Raw genomic sequence first — 5065 nt, 5'->3', positions numbered from 1 at the left:
TCCAAAGACCTACAGCCAAGATTGCTCTATCCAGCAAAGCATTCATTTAGAATGGAAGGGCAGAAAAAGCGCTTCTCGGAGAAGGTCAAATTTAAGGAATTCATCACCAAGCTGTTATTATACAAAATGTTAAAGGAACTTATATAAGAAAAAGAAGATAAAAAGTATGAATAGTGAAATGACAGCAAACTCACAGTTATTAACAACCACACCTAAAACAAAAGCAAACTAAGTGGACAGCTAGATTAGGAGCGGAGCCACAGAAATGAAGATCACATGGAGGGTTAGCAACAGGAGAGTGGGAGAAGGAGAAGGGGAGAGAAGGTACAGAGAATAAGCAGCATAGATGGTAGGTAGAAAATAGACAGTGGGGGGCAAGAATAGTATGGGAAATGTAGAAGCTACAGAACTTGTGACACACGGACTTGAACTAAAGGGGGAGAATGGGAGGAAGGGGTGTGCAGGATGGAGAGGAATGAAGGGAGGAAATGGGACAACTGTAATGGCATAATCAATAAAATATATTTTAAAAAACTAGGATACTTCCACAAGTGATGAGATAATAAACAAAGACAGTAACAACGGGAGTGAAGGGGAGGGTCTGAATACGAAAACATGCAAGAGGTAGAATTGACTGATAATAGAAAATAGTGGAAAAAGGGAAGAGTTGAGGATAAACGTCAGGGTTCTAGCATGTGCAGCACAGCGGATAACTGTGGACAGTCAACGGAAGAGATGTCAACGGGGGGTTGCAGTGAGGGGCGCAGGGCAGTGTTGGAAGGAGAATGATTATCTGGGTCTGGAGCAGGCATGAATGTTTGTGGAACACCCATGTAAGTGCTTGAGTGCTCGAGTCTGGGCCTGGGGCACCCTCTACGGCAGGGCTGCCTGGCAGAAACACACAGTGAGTCACCTAGGTGACTGCAAATGTTCAAGTGGCCATCTTAAAAGTGAAAAGACACAGACAAAAGCAATAATGTACTCTATATAACCAAACATTCCTAAAATACTATATTTCAAGATGAATCAATATAAAAATTATTGAGATTGTTTGCTTTCTCTCTTTTTAAGTGTCCAAAATCCAGTGCATTTTTTTGACCGAGAGTATATCTCAGTTCAAGCATTCTAAGCACTTGATAGCTCCCCATGGAAAGCAGCTACTGTATTTATTGGACAGCACAGCTACCGAAGCCCTGTGCAACATATAACGTAGGAAGAGCATGAGAAAGTCAAGGACAAACCTAATGAACATCAGTGCTGGGGTGTATAAGTGGGAGTGAAAGACAGTGAAAGAGGACAATTAAAAAAAAATGAAGAAGCAGCCAAAGAGGTTAGAGGGAGGATGAGAGAAGAGCTAACATCAAACTCAGAGAATTTTAAAAAGGACACTTCGTGGTCTCAAATGCTGCAGGGAGGTTTTCTGGGTGGGCATTTGGGCTCCAGGTAGACTTAGGCCAGTTTAAATCCTGGCTTGACTTACAGCTGGGTGCTGTGGCAGAGGCTGTGGGCACTACGGACGGAGGTCTGGCCCACTTCGGAGTTCACCCCAACTTTGGAAAGTTTCTGGCCCACTGACAGGACCCCACCTAGGCACCTGCCCACCTGGTGCTCAGGGCTGCCTCTATGGGCCAGAAAGTCTGAGTCTCCCCAGTCCAGTGAAAGACAGGCACAGGAGACTCACCTCGCCCGGGGCGGGGGCGGGGGGGCGGGGGGGGGGGGGNCTCACCTCGCCCGGGGCGGGGGGGGGGGGGGGGGGGGGGGGGGAACCATCAGCCACTGAAGGATGAGAGTCGGTAGATAAACACCTCCACCTCCCTGTCTCCCAGGGGCACAACTTTAAGAATGTCTTTGTTTTTCATTGCTGTTGTGACAAATTACCACACACTCTGTGGTTTAAAACAACACACACACATTCATGATCTGACAGTTTTGTGGATTTGAAGTCTGACATGTTATCTCACTCAGCTAAGGTCAAGGTGCCAGCAGGGTGGGTTCCTTTTGGGAAGCTCTAGAGGAAATCTCATGTCCTTACCTTTTCCACCTTCCAGAAGTCTCCTGTTTTCACTTCCTCCTCATAGCCAACAACACTGGGCTGAATCCTTTTCAGGCTACCATGGCTCTGGTTCTCTTTTGACACTACCTCCCACTGTTAAGTACTCTTGTGATTACGTCGGGCCCTCCCAGATACTCCAGGATAAAGTCTTTTAATTAAATAACTAGCAAACTTAGTTCCACCTACAACCTGAATTCCTCTTTACCTTGTAACGTAACATATTCACAGGTTCCAAGGATGGGGACATAGACATCTCTGTGGAGTATGGTGGCATTATTCTGCCCACCAGAAGGGGTTCCATACAGTTTTTCAGAGGTGCCAACTGAGCCCTGCTGCCTGCCCATAATGGAAACCCACTCATTTACATTCTTTCTGGCCTTCTCCCTTCCTGTCTCCTTTTGTCCACTTCTTGACTTGTGCTTCCTGATATCACCTCCCAAATAAATACCCTCCCCCCAAGTGCTCATTTCAAGACGTGTCTTGGATGGACCCAAAGTAAGACAGTAACCTTGGGTAAGTAACTCAATCAGTCTAAGCTCTAGTTCCCTCCACCACGGAAGGAAAATACATAATACATTATGAACCTACAAGAAGAGTTAGCTTTTATTGGAGGGGTGGCAGGTGGAACATAGCAGGGACCGAGGTTAAACAGACGGAGGTGGTTTTTCCTTTGTTACACTAGCCCTATGGTCAGAGGGCTAGGGTGGGAACACTGGAGGACTTCTGCTGAGGGCAACCATTATTCTTCTTGAAATGCATTTGCTACTGAGGGCAGTAAAGTGTGGTGTAGACTTTGAGGAGAATAATGAAGGCCAACTGGGGCAATTATAAAGAGGAGCTTGCATGTAGGACAAAGGACAGGAGGGAGGAGAGATTTGGTATATTACCTGATCCCAAAATTGAGGACTGCCTTGACATGAAGGAAGGCATCTGTGGCTTAGTTATGAGTCTACAGCGTCTGCTCAGCAGAATTTCACTTGGTTTTTCTTGGGCTGCTGATAGCTCCACCCAGGGAGCTGGGGAAGCAATGAACATGTTCTGACATTGCTAGCTAGCCTCTCACAGACTCAGCAGGGATCAGCTTCCGGCTCACCCAGCTATTCCATTTGAAAGCTCCACTGGGCTCTGTCCATGGTCTCTCACTTTTTTCCTAACTCTCACTCCTGGTTAGTCTCACCTTTTTTGAGGCAGTAAACTCCATTTACATGCAGATGGCACCTATATTTGCATCTCAAATGTAAAGCCCAACCCAAGAGCCAGACCTTATTTTACCAATTGCCTTCTGCCTAGACTATCTGGCAGGCATCTGCAACTTAACATTTCTAAAGTTAAACTCAGGCCAAAACACGTTCCTATCTCAATTAGTAGCATCACTAACCATCGAATCCCCAATCCCAAACTAGAAATCTGAGGGTCATTTGGTGCTTCCTCCTCCAACCATACATGGAATCCCCTTCTTCTGCATCCCTGCAGCTTCACTTGAAACAGCCTGGCCTCTGTTGCTTGACTAATACAATTACCTCCTCATCAGAGGAGGTATCCTTTGGTAGAGCTCATCCTTCCAGATGTGGTGCAGCCTGTTTACAAACTAAACTTGTAAGAGAACACATCTGAAACCCTACTGACTGTGGCATAAAAACACAACTACTCAGCATGACACTCTCATCTTCTCATAAGGTCCTAATCACTTCTGCTGCATCACCTTCCCTAATCCCAAAATTCCTTTTTTTCTAGTTGTGACATTTTTGCTAAAAAACAAACAAAACCCAAAGCCCACAACATCTCACAAAAACAATTTTAAAAGGAAGAGGATCAATGGAAGAAAATGATCTGTTTTCTCCTGCCTTGATTCTGGTTATCTGGGGTGTTTTCTGGGGATTGTGTGTATCTGAGACTTCACGTGGGGGTGGTGGGGGTGGGGGTGGGGGAGCGGTTCAGAGGCAAATCCAGGTTTGTCAGCCACAGGGTTACGTGTCATTGGTACAGAAACCCAACAAATCACATCAAAGAACCCAGGTTATCCATGTTCTTTGCTACCATACTGTAGGGGAACAGAGAAAAGACGCAAAAGAGAGGAACCTACATCAGCTGATCTTCCAGGTTGCACTACTTCTGTATCCTTGCCTAGACGAACACCCTGGGAGATTGTTCAAGCAGAAATTTTAAGAATGAAAAGGGCATATGCATAACCATGACTTAACAACACAAAACACCTTTCTGTTACTCAAAACATTCCCGCCCCAAAATACTTTCGGAAAATGCTGAACCACTCTAGAAATTTGGTCCTCCACACTCCTTGGTTTTAAGGGAATCCCTTAAAGATATGAAACCATTGTTCTTCGTTTGAGTCAGCATTGCATTAGAAAGATAAAAACCTGAAAAAAAAAGTTAACTTCACAAGGTGAATAAAGCGCTCCTATCGTTGTCAATTCAAACGTAATTAGGTTGTCATGTTCACTTGGATTTGTGGAGTAAACAACGTCACTGCAGAGGAACCGTAAGCTCTGACTTATACCAAGCACATTAAACCTGCAGGAAACTTTGCAGGACGCTTGCACATTCACTAAGGGCTCCTGAGCCAGGCTAAACAATAAGGAGAGCGGGTTAAGTCGTCATTCGTCAAAACACCGTTTGTGATTTCAAGCCCTTCGTCTTAGTTAGCAGAGGCGCCTTTTCCTCCGCTCCCACTCTTGAAAAAATTGTTTCAAGGATCATCGTCTTCCAGCACGACGCGACATGTGCGCGCGGGGAGCAGGTCCAGCGTCCACAGCGTAAAGCTGCTGAGACCTGACAGGTTTTGGAAAACACTCCCGGCCACTCCAGCAAGTCTAGGGAAAGTAGGTGGCCTGGGCGCCAAAGGTTGCTGCCAATGCAACTCGCAACTTTTGAAATAAATCCTTTTTGCATCAGGCAACGGATGCCACCGCTCCTCGGCTTTGCAACCCCCCACCCCTCCCCCGAGACCAATCATTGCCGCGCTCGGGCCTGCACAGCGCCCCCGCCCCCTTCCCG

This window comes from Sturnira hondurensis, unplaced genomic scaffold, assembly GCF_014824575.4.
Source record: "Sturnira hondurensis isolate 20B ecotype Veracruz unplaced genomic scaffold, ASM1482457v3 Scaffold0016284, whole genome shotgun sequence".
In the NCBI taxonomy this organism is placed as follows: domain Eukaryota; kingdom Metazoa; phylum Chordata; class Mammalia; order Chiroptera; family Phyllostomidae; genus Sturnira; species Sturnira hondurensis.
This window is presented reverse-complemented; position numbering follows the sequence as displayed.